Source organism: Vicia villosa, linkage group LG2, assembly GCF_029867415.1.
Source record: "Vicia villosa cultivar HV-30 ecotype Madison, WI linkage group LG2, Vvil1.0, whole genome shotgun sequence".
NCBI classification, from domain to species: Eukaryota; Viridiplantae; Streptophyta; class Magnoliopsida; order Fabales; family Fabaceae; genus Vicia; species Vicia villosa.
In genome coordinates, this window is record NC_081181.1 from 82,470,048 (window position 1) to 82,479,337 (window position 9,290).

Genomic DNA, 9,290 nt, shown 5'->3' on the forward strand with positions numbered 1-9,290 from the left:
AACCTGACCTAATTCTGAGTACGCCCTTCACCATATTGTTTCATCATACCATAAAATATTCCCAAACAACAAACCCTAAAAATTAAAGAAAGGAAAATTGAAAACCACAAACCCTAAATATCAAATATTAAATCATAAAAGAAGAAAAGAAAAAACAATTGATTTGAGAAGAAAATAATTTTACATCGTATAGAACATGTATACAGTTGAATGGAATGTCATACGGAGAACGATACAAATGTGTTTTCATGAAAGATGGCAAGCTCTAAGGTTTAGTTTTAGAATTTTTTTTTGACAAAGAAAATGGGTTTTAAAAAATAAAATGAGGGAAAAGTGAATTAAAAGAGAAAAAATAATACATGGCAGAAAAATTTTAGCTTCAAAACTATTTTTTTATTTAAAAAATTGTTTTCTAAAAAATGTACCGAGTTTGATTCCCTCCTAGAACGCATTGGAATTTAATTTGTTTGAGTAAACAAAAATTCTTAGGTCAGGTGGGCGACACTTGACTTAATAAATAGACTTCTTAAGTCAGTTCGTTAGCATATGCGACTTAAGAAATTTAATCCGAATTATATTATATTTATTTAATCTTAGTTAAGTCACTTTAAAATGCACCTAATCTAATTAAATTACAACTATTTATAAAATTGTCACCGCATCGCTTCTTAAGTCAGGTGGCAGATGAACTGACTCTACAACTTCTGTTAAAAAGGTATTTTTGTACTAGTGAGTCAACCCCTTCTTTACAAAACTTTAATGAATGTTTACAGAAACTTAATGTAGTCAACACCTTCTTTTGTCATCTTTGTCCTAAGTTTTTGCAAGATTAAAATAGTTTGTGTGCAGCAACCTGCTTCGACATTTCGACATCTCATACAATTCGACACAAATTAAACAATTTCAACACACTCTTGTTTTGTCGAGCAACGTGATGCTTCGACACAAAGAATTACAATCTGAGCAAGTCCCAAGTCCAATAATTATCAATCTATATCCCCACATCAATTACTTTGGAGTTAGCCGAATGTGAACTCAAATAGAGATTTGAATACTATATTCTTAAAGGTACAAACCTCAACCATTTGTGCTTCAAAAATTGATGCTTCAAACATTTCCTAGTTTGCACGTGATGGAATTTGAAAACCAATTTTAATCCTCCCTTATAACTAAAAAATGTTTCATAGATAAGCACGATCACATTATTATAATGAAAAATAGCTTGTCTATGAGCACCAGAAAAATGTATAGTGCAAAATCAAATATTCAAAGGATCAAACTATAAATATTATAGGATAACTACACCCGGTCACTTATGAGTGGATCCGCCAATGTGTAATTTCGAATACTACGGTGTGTAAATTTTGCATATTAATTATGTCAGAATTTTATGATGGTTTTGCTTGTTCTTGCTCGTTTTATCACAGTTAGAGAAAATATAATTTTCACTTTGCTACATTTAAATAACAACCTTTTTAGTTGCGAGAGTTTTAGTTTTATTTTTAATTTATATTTAAAATAGGATTTAGTAAGGGTGTGATTTTTCTAAATTTTAGTAAAAAAATAAACTTCATTATGAACTGTCTTTGTTGTTGGAGAAACAAACCATTCATAAGGGATAAACATCAAATTCCTCAACGAACTGTCTCCATCATCTTGAAAAGACTAGCCATCCATTGAACAAGAGTAAGGTTTATCATGAACTTTCTCTGTCACTGGAGAGAGAAACCATTCATTAGCTTTATATTCTAAAACTTATCAACTATAATATATTTTATGACAATCATAAGACATTAAATATGAATTGAATTTAATTCATTGTTTCGATGCTTTTGTTATTCTTTGTAGAAATATTTGATTCAGTGTTATTTTTTGTGAGATGTTTTTTCATTCTTTGCAGAGATATTTAATACATAGGTAATACTTTCTTTTAAACATATTCTAAAATAATTTATATCTACTTAATATAAATTCAAGGTTGTCATGATGAGAACCCTAGAAAAAACTGTAGCTTCATCATGACAATCTTAGATTTTTTTTAAGGTGATTGTAGCCTTCTGTTTCTTTATATATATATATATATATATATATATATATATATATATATATATATATATATATATATATATATATATATATATATTGTAAGCAACTTGTATTAATAAAGAACGAAAGTTCTAAAGAACTTGGTTACAAGAGGGCGAAAACAAAGTCAACCAAAAAGAGAATAACCCCAACCTAAAAGAAAATTATCTAAACAAATGGAACCTAGCTTAAGTAAAACAAAGGGTTTTTGCTAAACTCATAAAAGTTATAATTGGGTTGTATAATTTTCCCGATCTACGACCACCTCCAAACGAGCTCTTTACAACTCCAAACCACATCTCTCATATTCCAAGAAGAGTTCTTAAAAATAATATCATTCCGGCACAACCAAAGTCTCCACACTATAGCCAACCACACACAACCCACCTTAGTTTTTTTGAGTTTCTTATGATGACAAAATGAACTTCAATCCCACAAGCTCTCTTTAAAATCAAGCACAATATTTAAATTCGTACCAATCCATTCCGCCATGTCTTTCCTAACATCTATCATGAAACGACAACCCAAAAAAGATTGGGGCAAAGATTCTCCAGCCTCGTTACAAAATACACAAGAAAGGTTAGAAGAAGAATGAAGAATACCTATTATCAATAGGGAGTCTCTAGAAGGAATATTATTCTCGAAACATCTCCACCTGAAAGCCTTGACTTTAAGAGGCACTTCCACACTCCAAATAGAATACATAACACTATCATAGCAATTAACTGGACCGCAAGGAATACTCGATTTGCAAACTCACAATAACACGAAGACACAGAGAAGATACCGTCCACCGATAATAACCAATACAAGGAGTCCACCATGGAGGTGTCACAGTTTAGCGCTGGCAGCATGTGGAGCAAGGCTGGCCGCGCCAACATAGTACTCGGGTGAGCCGTGTTTTGGATACCGAAATATCCCCAAAGCCACTCTCCACCTATCCAACCTCCCATACCGAAAAAAGCGACATCTTGCAAAAGAGATAAGTCAAAAAAATTCCGAAAAATATCCTTGATAATTCCCGCATCCGTCCAAGAAGCTTGCCAAAAGGGAATAGAATGACCAAGACCAACACTAAATTTAAGGTTCTTCGCTAAAAATTCTTCCGGTAGACTTTTGTCCAAAGAAGAGATGTCCGACCACCATATGGGTCTTTTACTCCTCTTCGCAATCTTCTTTTCTCCTGTTAAAGCTTTTAAGTTAACATCCCCATATCTTATCTTCAAACTCCGATACCACAAAGAATCCGATGCTCCAAAAATTCTCCACCTCCACTTCAAAAGAAACACAATATTAAAGTCTTCCAAATTTCTTATACCAAGACCGCCTTTTTCTGATGCTTCTACCATTTCCTAGTTTGCATGTGATGGAATTGGCAAACCAATTTTAATGATCCCTTATAACTAAAAAATGTTTCATATATAAGCCCAATTACATTATTATAACGGAAAATAGCTCGTCTATGAGCACCAGAAAAATGCATAGTGCAAAATCAAATATTCAAAGGTGTCAAAGTATAAATAATATAGGATAACTACACCTGCTCACTTGTTAGTGGATCCGCCTATGTGTGATATGTATCCTAATATTACGGTGTGTAAATTTTGCATATGTATTAATTATGTCTGATCGAAATTATCACTTAACATATCATAACTTGTTACATAGGTTACTCTTAAGTCAAGTAAGTAACGGACATAACAAGATATTTTCACCGACTTAACAAGTATTTTTCGCACTAATTGCAAGTTCTTAATTAAGCAATAGTCTTCTTCATCTTCTATTTTTTTTATTTAATGTACAATAATGCTCGCTGTAATTGATATTGTTTTCAGGATAAGTTTCGTTGTAACTTGACATTTTTTTGCGTAAGCAAGGATATATTAATAAGAGAACTAAGGGTTTTCAAAACCTTAATACACAAGGAGACTAGGAAAAAACACCGACAACAAAAAAGAAATTACAAACCAATTAGAGGTTACGAACGGAATAACAAAGAATCTTTGTTAAAATCGTAAAAACTACATAAGGGATGAATAATTTCTCCAATGAAAGATCATTTCCAAATTAAAGAATTGATATCCCAAACCATATTATTCACGTTTCATCCTTCATTTAGGAAGCAAATCTTAATCCTAGCTAACCACATACTCCACATCCTTCATTGATGTTATGATTATTTTGAATTATTAATATATTTTCTGAACTAATTGAAAAGCTATTAATTTAGTATAATAATTTCTGACCAATTTACACTTCAAATTTACAATCACATTGAAATATTTGCAATTTAAACATACCTTTAATTGATGACTATGTAATTCATAATGACAAAATAGCTCTCATCTTAAATATCAATTCGACAAGATAGATTCTTGTTTACTACCCTAAACCAAGAACATTATTATCTTATTTATATTTAATATATTTTAGTTCTGGCGCACGGGCGGCGATAGGTAGCGGCCGACCGCCTCTTCTCTTTTAGGGCTTTCGCAGGTGGTCGTTTTTCAGAGGTAAGCCGTCTTCTACCTTCGTTTTTCCGGGGAGGTTCTTCTGGTTCTGGATATAACTATCATAGGGTTTCCCTCTTCTTTCGCTCCATTTTCGGTTTAAATTCGTGGTTCTATGATCAGGGACCTTGGTGGAGGGATAGGAGATTGGGTCTTGTGGTAGTGTTTATCCGTTCCCCCCGTTTAGGGTTGCTTGAGTGTTTCGTGTGGTTAGCTGCGTTTTTCCTTCTATTGGGCCTGTTCTCTCTGTTCTGGAGTATGAGGCAATTAGGTTTTCAGAGGGGGGAGGATTGGACGAATGTGAGGAAGAAACAATTTAGGAATTGGGTCGCGAGATGGGATACTTTCCCTTTCAATTCGGTCTTTACAGGAAACGACTTGAGGAAGCTGTCTTCTTTCTATATTTCAGAGTTTCCTGAGGATACCAAAGCCAAAGATCTGTTCGGTTTGTTTGGTTGTATTGGTTCGGTGGTGGAAGTTTCAATATCGCCCAAAAGGAATAAGGTGGGGAAAAGGTTTGGGTTCGCGAGGTTTAGTGAGGTTGTTGATACGAGACTGTTAGCCATTTCTTTGGACAACGTTCAGATCAATGGGAAGAAAATTCACGCCAATGTTCCTAGATTCGATCGTTCTAATCTTTGGGCACATGGGAACACTGCGGGTATGAATAGAGTTAAGGAGCTTGGCAATGTGGCTGCAGGTAACTTCAGAAAACAGATGTCTGGTTCGGGTCATGATGCTCGTAGAGTTGGGAGTCGGTCTTTCGCAGACGTTGTTATGAATAACAGGCAGCAGAAGTTTCTGGATGATAAGTACAGGGTCTCCTTTTCGTCTAAGACAGAAGAGAAACTGAGATTGTCGAAAGCTTATGTAGGAGAGGTGTCTGTTTTTGGTTCAACTTTTAATATGCAAACTAAGTTTGAGATGGAGGGGTTTTTTAATGTTAAGGTTACGCCATTGGGTGATTCTCTTTGCCTTTTGGAAGAATCGGAGTTGGGTGTTATTAGCAATTTAATCGAGGAAGGCGACATTTGGTGGAAGAATTGTTTTGAGAAGGTGTACAAGTGGGAGGAGGATGTGGTAGATTCCTTTAGGTCGGTTTGGATTGGATTAAGAGGTGTGCCGGCTCACGCTTGGAATTCAGAATTCTTTGTTTTGGTGGCTAACTCTTTTGGCAGGTTTCTATCTGTTGATGAACACACTAGTTCTAGGCTTTTTCTTGACTATGCTAGGGTGAAGGTATCGGTTCCATTGTCTTTTCATTTGCCGGATTCGATTACGGCATTGATTGATGACAAGCAATTCTGTGTTAGCCTTTCTGTGGAACCTGTTAAGATGTTTTCCAAGACTGTGGTTTCAGATCATGATTTTTCCGAATCGGTCTCCTCCGAGTCGGATTCTTTGTTATCTTGTTTCGCGGTTGCTTCGGTAGATGACATCGAAGAGTTTTCCAGCGCAGAGGGGTTGGCTGGTAATGTTGTGGCTGGGGGCGGTTTTGATGCTCAGCAGCCTAGCGTCGGGAACAGAAGCGTGGAGTCGGTAGGTGACTCGACTGTTCCGGAGAGCTCCTTCTCGAAGTCTGTTTTGCAGGAGATAGGTGTTCCTGAGTTTGTTTCTGAGCGGGCAGCTGAAGTTTCTAAGCTTGATGGAGAGTATGCTCAGAAAGTTTATGTAAGGCTAGCTGCGGTTGCTAAGCTAGGTGGTGATTCTGTTCAGAGCTTGGGTCTGTCAGTTACTAAGCATCATGCTGAGTCTGGCGGTTTAACTGTTGCGGGTCAGACCGATGCTGTTGGTGTAGGCTTGGAAAACATAGCTGTACCGAAGGATGGTGCGGCAGGTGTTTTCGACGAAGCGGTGAAAGGGATAAAGATTAGCAAGAGGAGTCGTAATAAGAAGGTGGTCTTTAAGAACGTATCGGATTGTGGGGGTTCTTTACATAGGAGGACGATGAATATTTTGGCCAGACGGAAAGGAAAGGAGCCGGTGCTGGCACTTGCAGGAGGGAAGAAACATAACAGTGTGGCTCCTTTTGAGGGCAGCATAGCTATTTCCTCTTCTTGTAATTCCGGAGCTAGTTCTTCGCTTAAGCTTTCTAAGGATGCGGTGGCTACTCACTTGGGTGATAATTGTTATGGTAATCTCAGTGGAGGCAGTGACATCAACAGGAACAATGGTAGACAATGGGGTTTCTTAGACAAGGAAGCTGGAACTAAAATATGGAAATCTATGGAAGATTTGGGGGTGGTGGCTAAGGGTGGAGACGAGATAGCCATAGAGAATATTGAGAGATTGGAGCGTGAAGCGGTTTTGAAAAAATCCGTCTTGAAGGAGTCCAAAAGTTTGTTGAAATGATTATTGGAACTCTAAATATTAGAGGGGGTGGAAATGCTCTTAAGAGGAGAAGAATTAGTGCTTTGGTGATTAAGAGCAAAGCGGATATTTTTTTCATTCAAGAGACAAAATTATCAAGCATGCATGATTTTGTGGCGAAGAGTTTTTGGAATGTTAAAGATATAGGTTTTTCGTTTTCTAATGCTTCGGGTAGATCGGGAGGGCTTTTAACCTTGTGGAGGGGGGATGCGGTGGATGTTGTTTTGAGTTTTAAAGGGGAGGGATATCTTGGCGTGAAGATGTGCAAGAACAATTATTTCTTTTATTTGATTAATGTGTATTCTCCTTGTGACCTTGCCAAAAAGCGTATTTTGTGGCGTAAGTTGTTGGAGTTGAAAGATGTTTTTAACGATGGTGAGTGGATTATAGGAGGTGACTTCAATGCTATTAAAGTAAGGGAGGAGAGGAAAGGTAGAGGTGTTGTTTCTAATGTTCATGATGTTATTGAATTTGCAGAATTTATTGAGAAAAGTAAGTTGGTGGATGTTCCTTGCAAAGGAAAAAAATCCACTTGGTATAGCGGAGATGGTAAATCGATGAGTAGGATCGATAGAATCCTTGTTTCGGAGAAGGTGTTGAATGATTGGGGGGTGATAGGTCAAATGGTGGGGGAGAGGGATATTTCCGACCATTGTCCGATTTGGTTAGAGATCGACAACAATGATTGGGGACCTAAACCATTTAGGTTCAACAATGAATGGTTTTCTCATAATTCTTTTATTTCTTTTGTGGAGGGCGAGTGGAAAAGCTTTAAAGTGGAAGGTAGAGGGGATTTTGTTTTGAAACATAAATTATATCTTCTTAAAGGTCGGTTAAAGTGGTGGAATAAAGAGGTTTTTGGAAGAATAGATTTGGAAATTCAAGAGGAGGTTAGAAATATTAATAGTGGGGATGATTTATTGGAGGTAGAAGGCGAAGACTTAATAGCGGATACTTTGTTTAGAAGGAAGGAAGCTACTAGTCGGTTTTGGATGAAATTGAGAATAAAGGAGAACATGCTTGTTCAAAAGGCTAACTTGAAATGGTTAAAAGAAGGAGATTCTAATAGCGGTTACTTTCACAAAGTCATGAAGGAGAAAAGAAGGCATAATCACTTGGGTCCCATTAACACCTCGGATGGGAGTTTGGACAAGGTAAAAGATATTAAAGAGTTTGTTGTTAGTCATTTTTCAAAAAAATTTGATGAGGAGGAAGGGATGGGGTTGTCTTTGGAAGGAAGTCTTTTTGATTGCATTAGTGAGGAAGATAAAGTGTGGCTAGAGAGACCGTTTCAAGAAGATGAGATTTTGGAAGCTTTAAATTGTTGTGGTGGTTCCAAAAGTCCGGGACCGGATGGGTATTCTTTTCTTTTTATTAAAAGGTGTTGGTCTTTTCTCAAAGAAGATTTCTTGGGTTTTTTTGCTCACTTTTTCGAAGGGAAACAATTATCTAAGGCGGTTACTTCCTCTTTTTTGGCGTTGATCCCTAAATCCGCAAACCCGCTTTCTTTGGATGATTATAGGCCGATTTGTTTGGTGGGATGCATGTATAAATTCATGGCGAAGATTTTGGCGGGTCGTTTGATGTTGGTGTTAAATTCTATTATTTCTCCGTGCCAAAGCGCTTTTGTGCCGGGTAGACAATTGCTTGATGGGGTTTTGGTGGCTAATGAAGTGGTGGACTTTGCGAAAAAAGAAGGTAAATCTTGCTTACTCTTTAAAGTTGATTTTGAGAAAGCTTATGACAAAGTTTCTTGGAATTTTTTGAGACAATTATTATTATTTATGGGTTTTGGTGTTAAGTGGAGGGGTTGGATGGAATTATTGGTTTTCAAGAGTGATATGTCGGTATTGGTTAACGGGAGTCCTACTAATGAATTTTCGGTGAAGAGGGGATTAAGACAAGGTGATCCTCTTTCACCTTTTCTTTTTGTCATTGTGGCGGAGGCTCTTTCGAGGTTGGTCCGGAAATCCATAGAGGTTGGAGAGTTTGAGAGTTTTTATTTTAATCGGAGGTGTTGTGTAGATATTTTGCAATTTGCGGACGACACTTTGTTAGTGGGAGAGGGATCTTGGAAACACGTAAAGGCGGTCAAGATTGTGTTGAGAGCCTTTGAGTTGATTTCGGGCCTTGGAATCAATTTTCACAAAAGCAAATTAATTGGGATTAACGTTTCTCCGAACTTCTTGGAAGCGGTTTCTTTTTACCTTGCTTGCAAGGTCGAAAAAAGTAACTTTTATTTTCTTGGCATTCCGATTGGCTTCAATCCGAGGAAGGTTTGTACTTGGACCCCGCTTTTAGATAAGATGAAGATCCGTTTGATGG